Consider the following 25,037-nt stretch of genomic DNA (forward strand, 5'->3'; position numbering starts at 1 on the left):
TCTTTATTCAGCCAGCCCTTGAGCCAAAACACCTGAGGGCGCAGAGCTAGGGTGTCACATAAGAAAGGTACCCCCAATTCCTCATGGACTACCAAGTTTGATGATCCGTTTGGCACACCCAGCAAACGTTTTAGGAAATTATTCTCGACCACCTGTAATACGTCTGTAGTGGTGTATCCCCAGATTTCACTGCCGTAGCAGGCAGTTGCTACACCTTTGGCCTGGTAAATTTTCAACATGGCTGCAATCGGGCGCTTGCCCATCTTTGCAGCGAAGTTAAAAATGGCAGCAGTTATTCTGGACAACTCCCCCTTTTTCTTCTGGATAAGAGGCCCCCACTTCAGGCGGTTGTCCAATAAGAACCCCAGGTATGAAAACACTGTCGTCAAAGGGACCTTCTCTGAACCTACTGTAAAGGATACTTTTTCATCAGCCGTTGCGCTACCTGCAAAATATAGGATTTGGCGTTATTAATTGCCAGATCTCGAGACCCCATGAATTTTAAAAAGGTGTCTAACAAAGTTTGGAGTTCCCTGGGCGTTCTGTCTATGAGGACCGCATCATCCGCATATAGTAGGACGGGGAGACCCCATCGCCCTACATGCGGGAAGTCTGCCCCTGTGCCCACCAAGGCTCCATCAAGATCATTTATGTAAAAATTAAACAGGAAAGGGGCCAAAATGCAACCGTGCTGTACCCCTCTTTCAATTTTAAAATCCCTAGACACCCGGAGATCTTGGGCATATCTAACATTCACCTTGGTGTCCCTATGTAGATCCACTAGGAAGTTCACAATGTTTTCTTCCACCCCCATGGCCCTCATGGACTGCCACAGCTTGGCTCGGTTGACACAGTCAACGCGGATGAAAGGTCCCTGAAGGCCAGGAAGATTGTACCTGGGCGAGCCATCATGTATTTACCGAGAATCAAGTAAAGGTTTAGACATTGGGCCACTGTCGACCGCCTTGGGTGAAACCCATAATGGATGTCAGAGATGATGTTATGCTCCTCTGCCCAGGAAGATAATCTTATCAATAGCACTCTTCCCACCACCTTTAATACTGAATCGATAAGGGAGATGGGCCTGTAGCAGAAAGTGCTATTGCGATCCCCCTTTTTGAACACTGGCACAATGGTGGCAGTGGCCCAGGATTCCAGGCAACCGTCCCTGGCAGCAGTATTGAGAACAGCCACAAGGATCGGTACCCAGAAAGATGGGTCTGATTTATAGAGATCCGCTGGGAGGCCATCCGGACTCGGGGCCTTTTTACAGGTTAGGCCGGCAATCGCCGCCTCCACCTCTATCTGCTCAAAGGTTTTATATTCCCTAGTTGGCTGTCCATGAAGAGCCATAGAGCCCTTGAATATGGCTTGGAAATGGGACACCCATTCTTCCTCCGTAGTGTGGCAGCCTAGGTTACCGCCTGTGTCTTTCATAAACAGTGGTCTATTGACAATACCCCAGAACCTTGAGCTGTGCCCTAGGGAATCATTTCTAACAGCTCCTTCCATGTCTCCTCCTTAAGAGCTCCCTTGCGTATGGCCAAAACCTGTTTGTATTCTGTGCGTCAAGCACGTATTTATGGTTGGTTTCTCGGGGTAACATTCAGGGCCTCTTTCAGCTTTCGTGCCGCCTGGGAGCAGGATGAATCAAACCATCTAGAGTTTGGGAAAACTACCCTGCGTGCTGGTGCACTTAAAAGTTCTTCTGCCTTGATAGAAATTATATTAAAGGCACTGAGAATATCCCTCGGTAGGGTACCTGGCGAGACACAGAGGACAAGTTCGGCAGCACATGAGTCTCTCACCTCCTTTTAAAAAACACAGTCCCCAGAGGTTTGGCAGAGGCTAAAGTTAGATATAACCTTACTCTCTAAAGTGGTAGCTTGGTCGAGCAGTAAGGCAGTATCAGATGACAGTTTAAAGCATTTATTGTACACACTCAGTCAGCAAATGGTCTCACACACTCAAGAACTGAACTCTAGGCCAATTGTTTTGTATCAAAATATATACTTGTTATCTTTTAGAACCAACAAGGTATCACAATATACTTTCTCAGAATGAGTTACTTTAGTTAAATACTTTTCAAATAAGCAATTCACTTTTTGATTACAATAGTTACAGTTGTGGCAATAGGAAACACAATTTCAAACACAATGCAACATGGAGCGCAATGGGAATTTCTAGTTAAATGCAATTAGTTACTTTTATAGATTACTTTTCTAACCACAGGACTGGATCCTAGATTCAGTCCTGGGACATCTCCTGTAAATAGTTAAGTAAAAGCGTTTTGGTTACTGTAGTGATTTTTAAGGAATATTATTGTATTTTAAAAGTTGAGACAGAAACTTTTTCACATAGAATCACCAATGTTATCCTATGGGAGGAAATTCACTTAGCAGGTAAGTAATGTTATCCTTACTTTTTCTTACCCAGTGTTGGATCCTGGATCCAGCACTGGTGTATCTCCTGTAAGCAATTGAAAGAATGCGTTTAAGTCATAAGGCAATATTTAAGGAATATTTTTAGTTTTTGAAAATCGACACTTAGAAACTTTTCTGGTGAAAACCAGACAATGTATTCCTATGGAGGAAAATTGAGTCAACAGTAAATCACGGTTATAGTTACTCTTCAGGTTCAGTGCTGGGCTAAAAAAAGCAGTGTAGTGTAGTTCCTATATTCCCAATAGGCTCTGCGCATTGGAATAATATCTTCAATAGTATAGACGGAGGACAGAGGTTAACTAGGTCTTCTACTGACGATATTAGACTTAAGTTTTGTGTGCCAGCTAGCTCAGAGTTCACTAGAAACTTTCTTGAATAGGCGAGGAGGATTTTAACCTCCCTGGATAGACAAGAAGGGATTTAGTTTCTGACAACCATAGAACATGACAACTTTGCTCTCCCTGATCAAGAGTATATCTCTAGAGTCGTGTGAAAACAAAAGACAGCTATTTTACTCAGTCAATACGTGCATACTTAGTTTCACCAGATTGCAGAGAAAAGGAGAGACGGGCGTTTTCAATAAAAGGTGTTATTTATTGATCAGTCTCTTTTCTCATACAAGAGAAATGAATCGCTACAATTGCAATACTTATAGTTAAGTAAAGTGCATACAGTAAAAGCAGGATCATGAAATAATACTGTAAAAGCATTGATATGGTTCTTAGCCATATGATACTTTAAAATGGATAAAAGATATACATACATATATACATTGACTAATCGTACTCAACTGGTGCTTCTAGCTACGCCTACCCCGGTGTACCTGACCTAAGCCTAATACATGGGAGGGAGTAAGTAGCAGTTTGAGTTAAGTTTATTTTGCCAAGAATCTGACTCAAGAATTCTCTATAAGGGTTTAGTCAGTTCAGTACCTGGGATTTAGAAGGCTGGAAGTCTGGTATCTCTTTCTCAGGACTCGGTATCCCAGTCACCCGCGAAGGTGGTCTGGAAACGCTGGAGGCTGGATTTCTCGGCAAGAGAAAAGACAGCTTCTTCCTCAGTGCGTCAAAAGGGGAGGGGCAGCGTCCGTGGGCTCTCGCATCAGCTGGGCTCTCCGGCAAGTAGTCACTGCTCCAGGTTCATCACCACCGTGTCTCTGCTTAGGACAGCGTTGGTATATTTATACCTGAGAGGTGCTGGGTTTGACGTAATTCTTCAAATTATCCCTATTTCTAAGGTTGTATTTTTTCTCAGAGGGCTCCCTCTGGGGAGACTTGTGTCCTTGGTCTGGAGATCTTTCTCTCCGCCGAGGAGACCTTCCTCTGGACTGGAATCTTTTTTCTTTGGGAGTGGATTGTTTATTTCCATCCCAGCTCTTTTTTGGAGCGGTTAGATTGTTTTTAATAAATACCTTTTCAGGATTTTCAGTTAGTTGGGGTTTCATTGGTTTCCCACCCAAACTATCTCTTCCTAGTTCTTCATAGGATTTTTCTATGATTCTGGCAAGTTCAAATGGTTGTTCTGCTATATCTGTTTCTTTCAACTTCTGGTGGATCGCTACAGATGCTGCTTCCCCTTTTATGTTGGCTAGTAATATAGCCGAGACCTGCTTGAAGTCTTTCAGTAATTTCATACCCAGAGTTAAAGCAGGTTCTGGACCGTATTCATTTTGAATCTGTCTTAGAACGTCTGGTATTACCGCCATGGACGGAACACCATGTGTTTTTGTGTAAATGGAAGCAAATACTGTGCCCCAAGTGTCACAGTCCTCCACATGCGGTGCGATCCCCATTGGAAGACAGATAGTCAGAATTCTGTGTTTCTCAGTAGGGGTAGTATCCGGAAATACCGTCTCTATTTGAGTGATTTTTTGTGCTAACCAGAATGGAATTTGTTCCCGTTTTGCGGGTACTTTACCTAGACATGACTGTATGTTCTGTGGTGTGATTTTATTTGTGTTCCCCTGATGAGGGGTCAGCTGTGGAATTTTAATAGCTGGTTGGACTGTTGAAGTCTGCATTACATATTGGACTAATTGTCTGTGTATTTTAATTAGTACTTCTAGTTGGACTAGAAGTTCTGGTATAGACATTTTCCCAATGTCTGGATGTGGTGTGTAACCGGCTAGAACCGGCCACGTTGCTCCTGGTCTACCTAGTGGACCGAGCCTGGTGATGTGATTATCATGTTTTACGGCGCCTTTAAACCAGAGCAGGTGCTCTTGGTATTTTAATGGGATTTCCACCTCCTCGAAAGGAGTGTACTCATCCGGTGGTTCCTCTATTTTGTAATAGTGGAACTCATGTGTGACAGCGTTTGCTGCTGGAAAGTTTATCCATGAATAGAATACCTCTGTCTGCCGATATTCATGTGCCTCAATTACGAATATGACTGTACCACCTCTTGATGTTAGTCCATTTTCTATTAGCTTAAGAGTTATAGTTTTTCTTATGCTGACCGGGATGAGTATTGCACCCGGGTCTTGCTGTAGGAGACTTGTGTCATCCACTAGGAGTTGAGCTGCTATTCTAGCTGCCTCCCTTTCTTCTTCATTGTCTGACATTTTACTGACAAGAAGGTTTTTTGTTGCAGATCAGGTTTTCAAGGAAACAAAGATTAGGTGCACAATATTTTGGAACACTGTATCCTTCAACGTTGAATAAACCAAAAACTATACATAGAAATCTCTTTCTACTAAGTTCTGGCGGATTTTAACCTTTGACCCACTCCAAACGTCTTTGGAGTATTTACGGGAAAAAGGGTCTGTGTGAAAAAGCACGACTGAGTTACTCTAATGTCTTGCGTTAGATTTATCGCCTTACCAAACCATTGGGCGCCATGTAGTGTAGTTCCTATATTCCCAATAGGCTCTGCGCATTGGAATAATATCTTCAATAGTATAGACGGAGGACAGAGGTTAACTAGGTCTTCTACTGACGATATTAGACTTAAGTTTTGTGTGCCAGCTAGCTCAGAGTTCACTAGAAACTTTCTCGAATAGGCGAGGAGGATTTTAACCTCCCTGGATAGACAAGAAGGGATTTAGTTTCTGACAACCATACAACATGACAACTTTGCTCTCCCTGATCAAGAGTATATCTCTAGAGTTGTGTGAAAACAAAAGACAGCTATTTTACTCAGTCAATACGTGCATACTTAGTTTCACCAGATTGCAGAGAAAAGGAGAGACGGGCGTTTTCAATAAAAGGTGTTATTTATTGATCAGTCTCTTTTCTCATACAAGAGAAATGAATCGCTACAATTGCAATACTTATAGTTAAGTAAAGTGCATACAGTAAAAGCAGGATCATGAAATAATACTGTAAAAGCATTGATAGGGTTTCTTAGCCATATGATACTTTAAAATGGATAAAAGATATACATACATATATACATTGACTAATCATACTCAACTGGTGCTTCTAACTATGCCTACCCCGGTGTACCTGACCTAAGCCTAATACATGGGAGGGAGTAAGTAGCAGTTTGAGTTAAGTTTATTTTGCCAAGAATCTGACTCAAGAATTCTCTATAAGGGTTTAGTCAGTTCAGTACCTGGGATTTAGAAGGCTGGAGGTCTGGTATCTCTTTCTCAGGACTCGGTATCCCAGTCACCCGCGAAGGTGGGCTGGAAACGCTGGAGGCTGGATTTCTCGGCAAGAGAAAAGACAGCGTCTTCCTCAGCGCGTCAAAAGGGGAGGGGCAGCGTCCGTGGGCTCTCGCATCAGCTGGGCTCTCCGGCAAGTAGTCACTGCTTCAGGTTCATCACCACCGTGTCTCTGCTTAGGACAGCGTTGGTATATTTATACCTGAGAGGTGCTGGGTTTGACGTAAGGATGGACATAAGACGTCAATAAGGATGTCACTAAGAACTGAGCGTTCTTGCAGTGCTTTACAGGAGTTCTTGGACTAAATCAAAACATGGCAGGCGGGGATTTCCCAGGTTGCTCGAGGCTTGGATTTGTTTAAGAACTCGGTGTGCTTTCTAGGGGGCTGGAGGAATAGTGCTTGCTTAATGTGACAGCATGCGCTATGACTAATTTATGAAACGGGTTTCTGTGCCGTTGTATGGATATTAGTGATTTATAACTGGGCAAGGGTCAGAAATAGGAGTATCGATACAGGTCCCTAGATAAACACACTACAGCAGCACTGGGTTCTCTCCTGATAACAGGTGAGTAAATCGGAATGTGTTGTTCGGCTGATTTTAGATGAATATTTTAAAGCTTCAAAACTCCAAGAATTTCCAAGTGAAACCAGTCAATGTTACCCTATTGAAGAAAAGTGAGTTATAGACTTTTGGGTAAGTACTCGATTGGCAGAGTTAAGGTTCTGGGCATAGACTCAGGGGTCTCCCATGGGTCAGGTAGGTACAGTTGTTACACCCTCAGCGGCACAGGGGCAGCCGGGTGCAGATGTAGTAGGCCCAATGTTATCCTATGGGAGGCAGAGGGCCTTTGGTTGGTGGCTGCAGGCTAGCAGGCAACGCGGCTGTGGGAGATGGGCTCCTGGTCACTTGCTCAGGGCAAATGGGGAAGTAGATTAGGACAAAAGTTGCACTGCCAGGGGCACTCGGGCGGCTGGGTGCAGCGTGCTTTTGAGCTGACGGGCGCTCAATGTTATTCAATGGGAGTCTTAGAAGTTAAACAAAGGCTGCAGGCTCTGTGACAGAGATTATTCAGGTGGGACCACCACTGCGAGAGGTACGTTGGGATCTTGGAGGATAGGTAGACACACAGGAGATGGCCGGAGCCCAGAGTTATGCTTCACCTCGCCTCTCCCACCTGAGGGGTGGAGTTGGCACAGGCTGGCACACCCCCTTTCCTCACTTATGGTTTCCCGCCTGTCTTCCCACCAGAGTGGGGGTCAGAATCGGTGGGGGCCAGTTGCTGAGTACAGCAAGTGGCCTGGGGAAGCTCACAAAAGGTGGCATGCCTCTGAAGCTTCTTGGGGGAGGAAGCTTGACACCTCGTCCCAGGATGTGCATTGTTTCAGGCCCCCGAGAGCAGCAAGCTCTTGACCCAAGAGTCCAGAAACATGTCTGGTGGCGGCAGCCCCGGCAGCCACACAGTCAGGACACTGGGAGTGGGTTTAGGTTTCAACACGGTTTTAGAGCAAGGAACACAGGCCCTGGGCACCTGATTGGCAGGAGCCCGGGGCACACTCAGGCAAAGCACATCAGCAATTCAGCAAAAAGTGGGGGCATACTATGCAAGAAAGATGGCACGTTCTCACATAGGTTTTCTAATTAAAAGTGTGCCACTCAGATGTACACAGAGAGGATTGTGATAACTATATACACTATCACCAATGGTGAACCCATGAAATAGAGACCGAATTGATGATGAAATTAAAATATGATCAATGAAAGATCCACTGCCTCTCCTTTTAAAGGAAGGAACCAGAGCTTTACTATAAGGGGCGGAGAGAGACATTAATGTTAATAGGTCAAATTCATTAAGTAAGTTGTTGAGTTCTTCCCCCTGAGTAGAATGTTCAAAGTGGAACTCCCGGATTCTGTGGCATCCTAAATCGGCCATTACTGTATGCTTTGGGTCACCACATGGGTAAGTGTTAAAATCACCCAACACCATTAGAGAATGAGAAATAGAACCACATGTCTTCCTCATGTAGGGTCCCAGCTGGGTGATGTTGCATTCCCCATGTGTACTATTGGGTGCGTTATAAAAATTGATCAAGCCCATACTGGTATTCCCATTCTTAAGAACTATGGCCTGGAGGCCCTGACTACAGGATGGAAGGATCCAGACCTGGCAGTCCAGTGCCAAAGATATATAAATGACCAGACCGCCCTTAGCTCTACCATATACTGACGGGGAGGCGGGGACAAAAAAAGCCTTAAATCCCTCCAAAAACAGATTGCAATTCACCAGCCATGTCTCCTGAAGACAAATTACAGAAAATTGCCTAACAAACTGCTGCCATATGGGGTCCTGGAACTTTTCTGCCAAACCTGCTATGTTCTATGATAAAACATTGTTATCCAGTTTGCGGGGGGGTCACCTCTCTCTGTGCAATTGGATGGTGAACCTTCTGCTGGGGCTTGGACTCAACTACCGATAGGGGATAAACCTTCTGCTGAAGCTTAAACTCGACTACGGGATCAGTAGAAATATGTAGTTAATCGCACTCCTCCAATCCTGATAGTGTAGAAAATCTATTAGATAATGCTAAGAGATGGGTTAGAGTGGACTCAAGGTAAAGTCCCACAGATTGGTTTATACTGCAAGGCACTTGTGGGTGCCATTGATCCCTTGCCGTGAGAGACTTTTGATACCACCTGTCTCAGGGGGGTATCCATAGCTCTGGGCCCTGTTATGTACCTTTGAGTATCAGCTCTATAAAAAAAACAACGGTAGTGCCTGTATTACAGACCCTGGGAATAGTGGGCTAACAAACTAATCCCCGTACAGGAATCTTTCAGCTAGGGAAGCTCTGTTGAAATTCACAATTAAACAATCGCAACTCCTGGTTACCACAAGCTGCATATCCAACCAACTTGACGCACCATAATGATGTTACGTTCCACCCTGAAATCACAGTAGTGTTGTTTGTTAGCCAGGGAAGTACCTTATTTTCTAGCTGGCTAAAATCCTCATTTGTACCAGGGGGGAGTGGTGGCATGTTCCCCAGGATCACTACATAAGGTGTGGATTCAGGAGGAAGCTGGGCAACAGGTAAATGTTGTCGTTCTTCCACTGGCTGCCCTTGCGGTCCCACTGACCGGCCTCCAGGAAATTGAGGATCCCGCTCATGATGAGGAACTGGCGGAGTCCTGCTGGATACCTGATTTCCCCCTGCGCCATCTGTCTCCCCCGGACTGTATGCACCCTCAGGCACTCGGTGCGTTGCTGATCTCTATTGGTGTTCCTAGGGTTTGTGGGTAAGGATGGGTCGATAAAAATACTGGGTCCTCGGGTTCCGTTTAACACCCCTAAATGTTATGTTACATATGTTATGTTACATATTCTTGAAAAGCGCTCAGCTGCCCCAGCAAAGGGGCGTCCCGGCGCTATTTCCAGGGTCAAGATGGACGTTAGAAGATCAGCAAGGCAGGCTTACAGAGAGGTTAGTTAAGGGGAAAAAGATAGGTTTTAATTGCTTTCCTGAAATCTAACAGACCTTCCATTTCACGAATTTGGGCTGGTAGGGTGTTCCATAGTTTTGCTGCTAGAAAGCGGAAAGAACGTCCGCCCGCCCGGCTGCGTTTAATCCGAGGTACTTTGACCAGGTTTTGACCAGCCGAGCGTAATGCACGAGTAGGAATATACATGTTCAGCAGAGTACCAAGCATTTTGGGGGTAGCAAGTCTTAGAATTTTGAACGAAATACATAGGGTCTTAAACTGTATCCGCTGAACTACCGGAAGCCAATGGAGCCTCCGGATGGTAGCAGAAATGGAACTAAACCGGGGAAGGCCAACTAAGGCTCTGGCCGCCGCATTTTGGATGCGTTGCATTCGGGCAATTTCTGCTTGGTTCGCACCTAACAGCAGAGAGCAGGCATAGTCCAGTCTAGACAAGACCGTGGACTGGACGATTAGCTGCCTCATGGCTGGGTCAAACAATTTTAGGATTGGTTTCAAGCAACGCAATATGCCAAAACATGTGGTAGCAACTTTTTTTGTGTAAGTACAAAAGCTGAGAGAAGAGTCTAGCCAGACCCCAAAGTTTTTAACTTCGGTCTTAGGTATAGAGGGTTTACCCAAGGTAGTGGGCCACCAATGATCTCCCTATAAGTGAGACCAGTAACACCTCTGTCTTAGTAGCATTCAATTGTAGGCAGTTAGCTGTCAACCAATCTGCCACGGCAGCCAGGCCAGCTTTAAATCTTGTAGGATCAGGGGTAGTACCTTCCGTAAGGGCAACCACCAGCTGCGTGTCGTCAGCATATGAGACGATGGTAAGGTCCCATTTTTTGGCGACCAGAGCTGGTGGCTGGACGTAAAGGTTGAATAGAGTGGAGCTCAGAGCCGAGCCCTGAGGAACACCCTGCTCAATAGCATGTGCCCGAGATAGAAAGGGAGGGGTAGGACACGGAATGACCTCTCGGTCAAAAAGGATCTGAACCAAGCAAGAGCCATATCCGTGATCCCTGCCTCTTCAAGCCGGTGGAGCAGGATCTGATGGGAAACAGTGTCAAAGGCGGCACTCAGGTCCAGTAGGATCAGTGCCGCCGTTTGACCGTGATCAAGAGTGGAACGAAGGTGCTCCGTCATAGCCAGGAGAGCCGTCTCTGTACTATGACCTGCGCGGAACCCATGTTGTGTTTCGTCCAGAATGTTATTGGCGTTCAATACCTTGGTGAGGATAGAATTAACATGGGACTCAGCAATCTTCGCAGCCCAGGGAATAAGGGAAATAGGCCTGAAGCTTTCAGGCTTCAGGGGGTCTAAAGTAGGTTTTTTTAATATACGAGAGACCCATGCCTGCTTCCATTTAGCTGGAACAGTAGCTGATAAAAAGGAGGCATTAATAAGATTATATAGCGGGGCCAGGCAACATATAGAAGAATCTCTAAACTGAGCAGGCTTGAGAGGATCTACCGGAGAGCCTGACTTGATATGCATGGTTAATTTGTTAAAATCCTCCCAAGAGATTTCAGGAATGGCCGACAGTTGGGAGGCAGGGCTGAACCTTATAGAGGGAATGGAGCTAGATATGTTCAGAGGGGCGAAAGATTGATATATAACACAAATTTTGTCCACAAAAAAGGAGGCCAATTCCTCACATTAGGCTGCAGACGTAGGAATGAGTTCAAGAGATTTTTTAGTACTAAGCTCTTTCAGAATCTTAAAAATGACTTTAGCGGGGTTGGGGCTTAGATTAATCTCGGAGGCATAGTACTCCGCCCGAGTCCTGCATATAGCTTTATCATATGCTTTGAGCTCCGTTAAATAGTGAGCTTTTTTCACAGAGGAATAATCTTTCCTCCATTCACGCTCGTGCCTTTTACAGGTCCTTTTCAAGGTCGCCAGGGTGTCATTATACCAGGGATTGGCGTCCTGAGTGCGCCCTTTAACCCAGGTAGCTGGTATAAGTATATCCAGTGCCCAGGTAAGCCTTGCACAAAAGGAGTCATATCCTGTCTCAACGTTATTAAATGGACCTAAAGGGTCGGATCCTAGCAGTGCATGGAAATCTTCTAAACAAAGCTTATGCCTTGGTCTTTTAAGTACAGAACGTTGGATTTTGCAAGAAGTAGATGTAGGAATAGAAAAGGTCATATCGACTAAAAAATGATCAGACCAAGCTATAGGAGTGGGAGTAGTAGTGTTGGGCATCTCGATGTTAGTAAAGATCGGATCCAGCAGATGACCTCCTATATGTGTGGGGTTCTTGACTATTTGAAGGAGCTGAAAAGCAGCTAAATCGGCAGTCAAGGTGCGAATGGTCGGATCATGCTCCAACTCAAAGTGGAGATTAAGGTCACCGAGGACGCTAAAGTTGGCTGACCCCACAGTGAACGCTCCTACTATTTCTGAGAGGGTATTGTTAAAACCAGAAGCAGGTCCGGGGGGCCTATATATTAAAACCCCTGAAAAGGTGAAATGAGTGTTTATGACGATACTAAAGTGTGCACATTCCCCGCCTTCCATATTGACCTTCTCAAAGAGGCAGGAGTAGGCAGATCTCGTAACCACGGCAATACCCCCTCCTCTCGTAGCTCTATTTACCAGGGAAATTGAATAGTCAGGGGGGAGCGCCAAGTTCGGTATAGCCGTCATGTCATCACTCATCCATGTCTCCGTTAAGAAAAAAATATCAGGTGATTCATCAGTTATAAGGTCGCGTATCTCCGCATGATGCTTGGCTAAAGACCTTACATTCAGCTGAAACACCTTTAAATGTTGTTGCAGAGGTATTTTAGAGGAGGCCCCTATAGTAGTAGGTGTAGAGAGAGCAAGCAAGCCGCACGAGCAAGTTAGAGGACCACTCAAGGGATGCAGAGGGGCCATACAGCCGTGAGGCTTAGACGGGCGCAGATTGACCAAATCCTCTCTAGAATAAAATCCACCATCCGGCAGAATTTGGCCAGCAAGTCTGGCGAGAGGCGACAAACTGGCGGGGACGGGCGCAGACGCGCTTGCCTTTGGCGCGCCATCGGTGCGCCCGCTGCGCCCGCCCGCTGCGCCCGCCCGCTGCGCGGATGGATGCTAGTGGCTATTTATGAGGCAGGAAGAGGGTGGGAGAATCCCAACAACTGGTGCGCAACCCTCACAATCCCCCCAAGATAACGGCTTAACCCCTAGATAGTCCCGCGGCAGCGCCCAATCAGCTGCGAGGGAATCAGGGGTGGAGATGCGGCGGAGATGCGGTAAGTAGGAACCCAAGACGTAGTGCAAGTGACAGTGCAAATTACAAATTTAAAAACACACAGTTCTACGCAGTTTTAAAAAAATCATGCCTCAGAGCCTAACTTTCCCAGTTTCCGCCTCAGGAAAGTGTCATCAAGTCTAGATAACGCGCGATGCTCCAAGCGCCGTTTAAATCCCAGGGAGGGCGGGAGAATCCCAACAACTGGTCTGCAACCCTCACAATCCCCCCAAGATGGCGGCTTAACCCCTAGTCAGTCCCGCGGCAGCGCCTAATCGGCTGCGAGGGAATCAGGGGTGGAGATGCGGCGGAGATGCGGTAAGTAGGCACCCAAGACGTAGTGCAAGTGACAGTGCAAATTACAAATTTAAAAACACACAGTTCTACGCAGTTTTTAAAAAATTATGCCTCAGAGCCTAACTTTCCCGGCTTCCGCCTCAGGAAAGTGTCATCAATTTGCGGGTACGTCTATCTGGGTGCCCCCTGACAGACCTTTTTCAATCTCTGTCAACCTGTCAAGAATGGGACTTAACTTAGCATCCAGCAGACTAGTCATTATATCTTTAAAGGCTTAAATACTTAATTCAAAAACTTCAGTTGATACAAAATGCGGCTGCGAGACTGTTATTGAGGATTCCTTTTAAGCACTCAGTCTCTCCGCATCTTCGATCACTTCATTGGTTACCAGTTACCAGCAGAATCAAATTCAAGGCACTTACGCTGGCCTTCAGATCTCTATTTGGCACCTGCCCAAAATACTTGAAAGCTCGCCTACCGAGATACTTCCAGGCCCGTGCGCTACGCTCCAACTGCCGCGTTCAGCTTGCTGCCCCTCGAGTGAAAAGGGCGCGACTGGGGGGTCGAACTTTTTCGGCAAATGTTGCGACACTGTGGAACACATTGCCACCAGCAATTCAGCAAGCCCCCTCTGAAATCTGCTTCAAGCGGCTACTAAAAACCTGGCTCTTTATCCAACCGCACTAGGCATCTTCACTTCGGTCCTCTTGGTTAACTGTGTTCTTCTCAGCGCCGGGACACCTCCTTGTGAGGTAGCTGTTCGCGCTCTATAAAATGCTGTATTGTATTATTATTGGTAACCGACAGGTCTATATTCATGGCTGTCGGCTTGGATGCCATAGACTTGCTGACTGGGTTGGAAACATGTATAGGTTTAGGGTTTTTTGCTTTCCCCTTGTGGTAAGGTGGGAGGAAGCTCAGAGACTTTACTTGGGGTTGACAAGTGTTTTATTGGCCTAAACACCCATTTCGATAAGGCACTGGTGTGTAATAGGGTAGAGGGGGCTCCGATGTCTTCTCAGGCGGCTCGCTGTCCCCCGGCGAGATCCGTCCTCTCCTTCTGCACTCTTGTGCAGGGTCCTCAGGTCGAGGATCCGTCTTGGGGAGGCGTGTAGGAAAACAAACAAAAGGACTCTGTTTGAGTATGGTGCTCAACAACTTAAACTATGGTGAGGGAGGGTAAGTGAGGAAACACTCGGTGCGCCGTCAGTATCTACAAGTGGGGTGTGTGCTCGGGGCGGGGATACCGGGATAGAAGGAATGGGTTTATCTATCGTGGAGGTATTCCCCCTTCTGCCCACCCAACCCGTGAAATGTTCGCGTGCCTGCGCTAGCCACGCTCCTCCTCCGGGGACGATGGCCTCCAGGTTCTGACGCGTCTTCAAGCTCCTCTCCTCCTCCTCCGTATTCCGTCTGCTTCGGGCTGATCTCCACGCTCTCGCCTACTCCGACTCCTCCGGTGTACACACAGCCTGTTCTCTCCGGGCTTCCTGGTTTTAATGGCCCAGCCCCTTCCTCGTCATAATTCCAGGTGGGGTTCAGAGTGGGCTTTCCCCAATTAAAGAAACAGTGTTCTTTTTCGTCATCCTCGGAATAGGGTGGAAAACCCGGGTCAGTCTAGTTATCCTGTTGTTGGAAAAGAAAAGGAGATACTGCGTTGTTTTCATGACATCCAGCCTTACCGCTTTGTGTCCCCCTCATGGCCAGTCCACCCTTGTCACACCCCTATAGTTTGGAGTTTCCTTTTTGTGACCCTACCTGGTTTAATTTTCCCCTGAACAGAGGGTTGTGGGGTACCCTTATGAGAATATGCGTGAGTGTCTACATGTTTTTGTACTTGCGTGCCATCTTTCCCTAGTTGGGGAACAATACTTTCCCTATTTTCTATAATGATAACTGGATAAAGAGGCCTATATGAGGCCGGAGAGGGAACTTTTTGCACAGATGATGACCCTTCAGTAACAGGAGAACCATTGTGCGACCCTAAACAGGTACCAGGACAGATGGATGAACGCAGGGACTCGATAGTAGCCTCGATCATGGATACAATAGTATCGGCTGGGGGTGGGTGCAGACTATAAGAAGGTGACCTGGACAGGCGTCTAGTCACTAGTTTAATCTCCTTATTAATTACAGCTGCCACCCTCTGTAAAAAAGAGTTCATTGTCGTGACTGTAGTATTAGTGCTCACCATTGCCTTTGCCCCTGCTAACCCCGTCTGTGTCTTTCGGCTCCCCATTAATACAGTGCAATAGCAAGGATAATTCAGTAATTATACACAGAATAATGATAAAATCACAAAGAATGAACCCCTTAAGTGGGGATACTCTCAGTGTATGTCCAACGTTAGTCCAGCGAGGCCTCCGTGGTCCCCCATCAGTGGTCTATGAGAGTCAATGCGGGTGTTATCAAACCAAGGGGGAGCTACGTAGTAATGAGGACAGGCATACCTCCTTCCGTATCCCCGGGTCCTGGATATCTGAGTGAGGACGTGCAGAGTAGACAATGAACCGGCAATCAGATGATACCACCAAGGGGGGTGGCCCAGCCCAGCCTCTGCCGGACTCGGACGGGCGCAGACAGGCCCACCCTTGGCAGTCCTTGTAGCAACGTTGTGTCAGGCAAAGTGAAACCGGCCGGGCGTCCTGCGCTGCGGGAGGCGGTGCCGGCTTTAAGCGCCTGGTGGTGCGAGCGTGACGTGGCTCCTGCCGCAAAGCCCCCTGGTCCTGGCAGTCCTTGTAGCGATGTGGCATTGTGTCAGGCAAAGTGAAACTAGCCGGGCTTCTTAGAGTTATTGATGGATGCCTGTCAGATTCATTCAGAAGGCAAATGCTGAGAGAAACTCTTAGTCTGGAGTGAGTGTTTATGGCTGTTAGAGCTGAGGAGAGGGCTGAAAGACAAGTTGCTGACTTGGAGGACGGAGGTGCCAAGAGTGATTCAATCATGAGTATAAAAAGTAAGCCAATGCAAAAGACTGAAGGACACAAAGGGATGTCTCCACGTAAAAAGAAGTTATGTTTTTGATGTGGATTTTCATTTTCACACAAAGGTAAATGTCTGGCCATCTGACAGATATGTAAAGGCTGTGGGAAAGAAAACCATTTTGTGACAGGTTGTAAAGCGAAGGAAAAAGTCACAGCGCAAAGACAAAATTGCCACCAGAACATTGCAGAAGGTCAACACATACCCACAATGCCAATCGGAGACATCAATTAAGGCAAATTGACACAGAACAAAGTCGATCGTCATCTAAATCCTCAACAAACCAGTCTTCTGCCTCAATATCAAGTGAAAGTGAGGAAGATGGTTGTGCCATGTCGATGTTTACATGTGGGATTGGCTGCATGTGGGGGAAAATGTCAGTCAAAGAAAAGTTGACCTCTCACAGCGCCAAAGTCATACAAACATTGTCAGAAGATTACATTTAAAATAAATGGTTGTTCAATACCTTTTATCATCGACAGTGATACATCGATAAATATAATGCTTAAAAAGCAATACAATGAATTATCTCCATTGCCGCGACTTACGCCATAGAAAACCAAAGTGTGCACATGGGCTGCATTGACACCCATCAAAAGTCAAGGTGTAACGAAAATGAAACACAAGAAAATGAAGGTGCAAGTACCCATCCATGTGCTTAAAGGTACAGCGTCAAGCTCCTGTCTGCTCAGTTTCAAAACAGCTGCTGATATGGGACTGATTTCTGGGAATTATGTGAATGCTCATTACGAAATAGTAAGTCAATGAAAAGATTCCTATAGTAACGGAAAGTTTCAATTCTATTAAGGACGTGTAGGTGAGGATTAAGCTGTACTTTCTACACTTTTATTTCACAGCCATGTTAACTACAAAGACTTCATTTTCTATGAAACTCCAGATGAAGTGAACAATAAAGTAATGTTGAATCAGCATTCAGGAGCCCTTTGATATTCCTTCGTCTCTGCTGCTGCCTCCTGTTTCTTCCTGTGACAGAAACAAGAAACCCGATCCTCAGTCTTGTTTTGACCCATCCTATCCTGAAGGAACATAAGCATACATCATGGAAATCCATACTTATAACTCCACTAATAAGATACACAGGAGAGCGAGAGAACCATTGTTGACAATAAGCATCAAACACAATTGATCAACTACAAAGAGATTGAATGAAACATTCCAACCTTTACGAATCACCACAGGTCACGATGGCTGTAACCACAGTATCTTGGGTTGGCTAATCCTCGTCTCTGCGTCATTAATAGTATTTAAACTTTCCATTACAGTAGCTAGGACATTTTTCCTTCTATGTCAGGACCGAAGGCTGGGATTATGCTGGTTTAAAGCATCTCAGCAACCAGCAAAGTAATGCTAGGGACTGGTTTAAATTAAAGTAGAACCTTTTAAATGTCGAGTCGGAAGACCAGCCCACTGCATTGAGAATATCCTCTAGGCACGCCCTTAGCATGAATTCCTTGGGGGCCATGGCACCTCTCATTGAGTGAGCACCCAATATCTTAGTCTCAATGCCAGGTTCCTGCACTGCCCATCTTGCCATGATAGGAGGGGAGACTGCTTTAAAGGGCTTTTTAAGGGCAATCAAGAGTTGCTTTTTGCCATGAGAATGGATGTCTGTTGTCATCGACTCGTAATCTTTGATACAACGTACCACACAACTTTGGGGAATCTGGAAAAGAAGGGTACGAAATCACTCGTGAATTGCATTTCGTACCTCTAAAGTTGTGGACGTAACCATGTCCAGGGTAAAAACTCTACCCGTAACGTCTAGTGTTCTGATATCGAAGACTCTTCGACATGAAATCAAACATAAAACGATAGCCAGTTTGGCATAGATATCCTTTCTCAAGAGATATTTATTGGCTTGCCATGACAGAAAAAGGTTCAAGACCCTATTGAAACCCCATAATTCCGAATAACGGAGTTCCGAAGGAAGAAAGAATGTACTGCCATCCAGAAGTTTCCTCAGAAAGGAATGTTCTCCCACAGGATGGTCGCCCACTGGCAATTGCCCCCATAAATAGCATATCGGAATGTATTGATGGATCTGTAAGCAAAACCGTCTGTGGCTAGTGACGTGAGGAAATTCAAGATATGGACAATGTTGGGGGGCGTGGCTTGGCCGGCTGCAAGATGTCCCACTCTGAGTGAGCTCTGCCAGCCAAGCTTCATTATCCGTCACCATCCTGCAGACTTTATCTAACCTGGTTTCCAAATGCATTTCCTGATTCGACGTCTCTGGCAGAGCCATTTGCTCCTGTTCTGGTCTCCTGGGGGTAACTAGAGACCGAGAAACATCGCCCGACGTTAGCGCCTACTCTGCACGCCGGGGCCAACAGGGTTCAGCCCTGCTGAATCATCTCCCGAGCGGGCTCTCGGAGCTCCCTACCGCCTGCAAGATAACAGTGGACTCCACTCCGCGAGGTCCAGTGAGTGGCGCCACCGCGGGGGCAGTCTCTGGCAGGGTGGCGGTTCACGGGCTGCACCGCCCGGCCCGGGCCGCTGCGGCTAAGGTGCCATTTTCTCCCTAAACCCGGTCGCACTACACTGTGGCCGCACGCGCCTGGGCCAGGCAACAGGAGCGGTGAGCCCCCCATGTTGCCCTGCCTGCGGGTCCCCGGGTTGGCGTGTGTCTCCCAGCCTCCCACCTGCTGTGGTGTGCGGGGTGCCCTCACTTCCACTTCACCCTTGATCTTCCCACCGGCTGCCCGAGAGCAGCGGGCATCATCATCACGGGAGGTCGTTTCATCGCTCGCAGCTCGGGGTGCTGGATTCTGGGACCCCGCTAGATCGGCATCCTACGCTGCCCTGGTGGGCCCTTCCTGTGGTGTGGCACTGCTTTGGCTCCTTGGGGCGTCTCATGACTCGGGACAGTGACCTGTGATCTTCCTCTGCGACGCCTCTCAGCTGCCCACCTTGCCTGCTGCTCCTGGGCCCTTGCCGCGGGAGCCTGAAAACTGTTGCTGATCCTGAATTTGCGCTGGCCAGGTGCCTCACTTGTCGCCTGCCCCTGGAGTGGGGTCTGCTCATTTTTGCCAGCTGCACCTGTTTCTTCTTTAGGGTCTGGGCTGTACCTGCAAGATCTACTCGTGTTGCTGCCCATGGACTGCGCCTCTGCGCATTGTGGTCTCGCTCCAGCAACCCTGCGCAAAAGCCCTTGTCTCCCTCCATTCTACGTTCGGTGCTTTCACGGGAGGCGTTTTTGGCACTGAGTAGCCATCCTGCTCTCCTTTCTGACTTTTCAGCCATCCGCATAATCCCCGCCGTCACTGGTGCTGCGGGGAGTATCTTACGCTGAGGCATCATTGAGGTGTTTGGTATACCTGCTAGCCTTCCTCTGTGTCCTCTGATCCAGTGAGGCGCTGCGCTGGTGGGGGCTTTCACTGTATTTGCTTTCCTTCCACCAACTATGCTAACAGCTGCATCTCTCTATGATTGTTCTTGTGCCTACTGCTCCTGGAGGCTGGCCGGGGCTGCCCTTACCCTTTGTCACTTTGTCTGTCTCGCCTGGTCTGGTTCATACCCGGTGTGAGGGGGAAGCCCGCCCATCGTACTCACTTCTGCAGCTCATCTGGGTGGCACCACCTCACCTCTGCTACTCGGTGCAGCCTGTTTTCTGGTTTCCATTATCATGGGGAGGACAGATCCAAAGCATCCCAAAATTGCATTTGAACAACGCATTCCTCCACGTCGAACCCAGGGTCTCGGATGTCGAGGATGCCGCCACGCAAGCTCACCAGAAATTGTTGCAGATGGACAAAACCCTTGCAGTTTTTCGTGAGAAAAATGAAGATCTGGAGGCACGCTCTCGTCAGAGCAATCTCCGCATAACTGCCAATGTCTCCCGAATGGAGGACTATGTGGAGCAACTTGTCAAGGAACTTTTCAGTGACGTTCTATCCTCAGTTTTTATTGTTGAACGCGCACATCGTTCCCTTGGTTCACGACCTGGTCCTGGATTGCCACCTCGCCCCATTATCGCAAAAATCCTTAATTTTAGAGATCGGGTTGCTATTCTCCAGGCAGCACGCAACATGGGCAAATTCACTCATCAAGGTAACTCACTTTCGTTTTACCCAGATTACACTCTTACTGTCCAGGCTGCCCAGCGTGAGTTATTTTTTTATTTTATTTTATTTTAGGAGTTTTATATAGTGCTGACCAGACCCGAGGGTATCGGAGTGCTTTACAGCGATGTTTCAAGGTAGTTAAGCATATTAGAGTGATTGTCAGCAAAAAGAAAAGAACGATTCGGTAGTTCAAGCATGCTAAGGCTTATGGAAGCGGTGGACTAGTTCGGAGGTAGCCTTGTTGAATGCTGATTTCTGTAGATCCAAAAAGACCGGCAGACCAGGGTCCTGAGCCTTCAAGGCGGAGTGGAAGAGTCCTGAGGTAGCCTAGTTGAGTGCTGAGTGGAGGTGATCCGAGGATCGTGAGGCCGCTTAATCATGTGCAGGGAAAGTCTTGAGGTGGGCTGAGGAGGATGTGAGCAGAGTCAGGTCAGAGAACACCGTCCTCAGGGGTGGCGTGGCTATCCATTTGGGAGGGCGTGGTTCAGCAGGAGGATTTTAAGGTGTTTTTTGAATTTTGTGAAGGAAGGGATAGTTCTGATGTCTGCTGGGATGGAGTTCCAAATTTTGGGTGCGGTTCCGGCAAATGATTTTGCAGCTGTTTTGTGTTTGCGTGTTTTCAAGGGTATGAGAAGGAGGGAGTTTGAGCTCCTGAGGTTTCTCGTCTGCCCTGCCCTCTTAAGTTTGGCGGCTAAATATTCTGGTTTTCCAGTGTGGAGGGCTTTGTGCGTGAGGCATGCCGTTTTGAAGTTGGCTCGCTGTTCAACTGGGAGCCATTTTTAGTTCTCTTAGTGCTGGTGAAATGTGATCAAATTTCCTGATTCCAGTGACCATTCTGGCTGCTGCGTTGAGGGTTGTTCTGAGGGGAGCCAGGTTGGATTTTGAGGCACCAGTGAGGGTTGCGTTGCCGTAGTCGAGTCTGGATACTCAACTAGTTCCTTCCCGCAAAACGGATTCTTCGGAAACATGAGGTTTCTTATTCACTGGCCTATCCATCAAGGTTGAGAGTCAGACAGGGTGCAAAAACACTTGTGTTCCCTGACCCCAGAGACGCCCTAGCCTATGCCAAGAAACTCGACAAATCATCACGCTCTTCTCCATCTAGCTCTCAGCTTGCCGCTACTGGACACCTTAGAGATAATGATTGAAGTGCTGTGATATGTAAACTGTTATTTCTCCTAAACGTTGTCTGATGTTCTTCTAGCTTGGCCACCCTGCTTTATTGCAGAGGTGTATGCTGAGCCCTGCCATGCCCTCACAGGATAATTCCTTCTCTTAATGCTGTTTTCTTTTTTCCCAGTTGCGGGCTCCTGGGGTCAGTTGGGGTGGTATCTCAGCCTGTTTGGGGGGTTGGAGTGGGTGAGGGGTTGGGGTTCTTTTGGTGTTGTTTTTTGGGTTGCTCGGGTGAGCTAGTTGGGTGCCGGTTGGGCTATGGGATGTGCTCTTCGTGATGGCTGTATTCCTTCTTCCCAGTTGTGGGTCCCTCGGGTGGGTCGGGGAGGAACCGTTGCCTGATTGGGGGGTCGGTGTGGGTGGCGGGTCTTCTGGGAACCTTTTCTGGGTTGCAAAGGTGCGAAGCTCGGTTGGGCGGGGGGGGGGTTCTTCTACTATAGTTGCCTGTACTTTGTCTACTCCTACTCTGGTAGATTCTTGATTCTAGATCGCTGAAGGTTCGGAGGAGAGGGTGGGATTGGGGGTTTGCCGGTTTGCTCAATGTTTTATGGGGGTTTCTTCTGCAGCAAGTATGTACACGACTTCCTCTTCTGTCCGATTGACACTGCTACCCCCCTTTTTTTCATTTCCTCTTTCTCTGCATATTGGAGGTCTCCCCTATGCCTGGGCCCTCTCATGCTGCGAGCTTTCAACTTGTCCAACTATCTGCTCAGGGCGCCCATCCTGCTCCCCTTTCGGTTGGAACCATTATATTGCAGCACACCAGCTGATCTTGTCCCATGCCTGCCCTTTTTGCTCTGCGCCTCATTTCATCTTGGCATACTACACCATTACTGACACAATTTGCTGGACCTGGAACATCCGTGGTCTTAACGATCACAGAAAAGCCAGGCTCATACATTCTCACCTGCAGCGACACAAGGTAGACATTTGTCTCTTGTGGGAGACCCACCTTCTGCCTGAGACCGCTTCCAGACTCCAATCGCGCTATCAGGGGGAATTGCATTCCTCGTATTATTCATCTTACGCAAGGGGGGTTTCCATTCTGATACGTGGGGGTCTCCCCTGGCATACTACTCAGGTACTTATGGATCCTGACGGACGATACGTCATTCTACATGGCTCCTTGTTGTCCCAACACATGACGATCGCTGCAGTGTATGGCCCTAACTCGGACGATACCGACTTTTTTATCCACATATGGCACCTCATTCCTTCCCTGGGTCCGGCGGCCCTCATTGGGGGGTAGGATTTTAATGTTACCCTTTCGGCGGCCCTGGACCATTCCAGCCCCCATTTTTCTCATCCTCACACCACCACTTTATTTCAGTCCATACTAACGGATAACTCCTTACATGATGCCTGGCGTCATGTGTGGCCTGATGCCCGAGAGGGTACCTGCGTCACGGGTGCACAGGGCTGCTGGTCACGCATTGATTTATGGATCACCTCTCTGGATGTTCTCACTTGGCTCACATGTGCTACTCATATGGCACGCACTTTTTCGGATCATGCTCCGGTTCAAATTTGTCTCTGTCTCCCTCACTCTCCACAGCGAGCATTCACATGGCGGCTCCCTCCGAATGCACTCCGCGATACCGTCTTTTGTGATGAGATCCAGACAGCGATCGCCAACTATTTTGATTTAAATGTTGGTTCGGTAGACTCTGCTTCCACCCTGTGGGAAGGCTTCAAAACAGTATTACGAGGCGAGTGCATCTCCAAACAGGCCGGTGTCCTTCGTTCCATCCGCACCACATTGGATAAGCTGGAAACTGAAATTAGGGCTCTGGATGCCGCTCAGGTGGCCCACCCTAGGCCCGAGACCCTCGCACTCTTAAGTCAAAAGCATACTGAATTTACCGAAGAGGCCAACAGAGAACTCGCCTTATTGGGCAGAGAGGCCCGAGCCTGCCACTTCGGGGAAGGTGATAAGGCTGGAAAGACCTTAGCCAACCTTTTACTCCCCTGTGCCGCATCGTACGTTACGGCTCTCTGAGACGGTGACCCCACTGGAACCACCTCTCCTGAGGAAATCAAGGCTCGTTTCATGGACTATTACTCACAACTTTACACCGCCCCCCCCCACCTTGCCTGAAGCCTTTGAACAATATTTTGAAACTATTGCTTTGGTCTGTTTGGAGGATTATCATCAGAAATTCTTAGACAAGCCTTTCACCAAGGAGGAGATACTTGCTGCCATAAACAGCTTACCTAGTGATAAGGCCCAAGGTCTGGATGGTCTTCCAGCTTCTTTCTATAAGACTTTTGCATCGCTCTTAGAACCACATCTCCCTGCCATGTACAATGATTCTTTCGATAACCACCTCTTCCCTCAGTCCCTCCGCGAGGCGAGGATAACATTACTACTCAAGTCGGACAAACCAGCTGATTGCAGCGATTCCTACCGCCCCCTTTACCTTATAAATATTGACCCAAAAATGTTTGCAAAATTAGTAGCCTTCTCCTTCTCATGCCCCTCATTGCACTCCCTGACCAGTCTGGTTTCATCCCTGGCTGAGCTACCTCCCATAACCTCAGGACCATTTTTTCAGTCCTTCATCAAATCAACCCCAGTCTCCCCACTGTGTCCGCACTTCTCGATGCCACTAAGGCGTGCGATATGCTTGAATGGCCCTTTCTATTTTTTCATCTACCTCGCCTTGGTTTTAGCAATATGTTCATACAAAAGATATCTCTTCTCTACACTCGCCCCTCTGCTCATCTTCATATTAATGGTCAGGTTTCGGATCCCATCTTGATCAAACGCCGTACTCGGCAGGGATGCCCCCTATCACCTATGCTCTTTGCCATTGTGATGGAGCCCCTCGCGGCCAGACCACGACAGCATCATACTCAGTGGGGTATGGGTTTTTTGGCCTGCTCTCTTCTGGTCTCCAGGTATGCTGACGACATCACATTGTATGTTCGCCACCCCCAAGGTAATCTCAGCCCTCTTGTGCGTGAGATAATACGTTTTCGGTGGATTGTCGGGCATACAGGTGAACTGGAGCAAGTCAGTGTTGTTCCTTCTTACAGATGCCACCAAACCATTTACACTGGTTTTTCCCTTTGTTTGGGCCTCTGGCCCCACCCACTACCTAGGTATCTGGTTGAGCAGGGACTTGGATGATCTCTGGAGGGCTAACTTTGGGCATGTGGTGGATTGGCTGGAATCAAAACATTCCGCATTGGAGCCGGCTCCCGCTGTCCCTGGCTGGCTGTACAGAAGTTCCTTTACCTCTTTGTACGAATGTGGCTCTATATATACTGGACCAAAGTAAGGTACAGTGTGTATAGAGTACACAATGCCCAGAGGTATAACAGAGGTTAAAGTCAGATATGACCTTACTCTCTACAGTGGTAGCTTGGTCAAGCAGTAATGCAGTATCAGAGGACAGTGTAAAGCATTTGTTGTACACACTCAGTCAGCAAAAGGTTTCACACACTCAAGAACTGAACTCTAGGCCAATTGTTTGTATATCAAAAGATATAGTTGTTTTATTTTAGAACCAACAGGTATCAAAATATACTTTTCTCAATATGAGTGACTTCAGGTAATTACTTTGCAGAAAGGCAATAGACTTTGGAAGTACAATAACTACAGTGGTTGCAATAGGCAACACCATTCTAAACACAATTTAACATTGAGCTCAATGGGGTTTTCTACATAAATGCAGTTGATCACTTTAAGGATTACTTTTCTAACCACACGACTG

The sequence above is a fragment of the Lissotriton helveticus genome, chromosome 7 (assembly GCF_964261635.1).
Source record: "Lissotriton helveticus chromosome 7, aLisHel1.1, whole genome shotgun sequence".
In the NCBI taxonomy this organism is placed as follows: domain Eukaryota; kingdom Metazoa; phylum Chordata; class Amphibia; order Caudata; family Salamandridae; genus Lissotriton; species Lissotriton helveticus.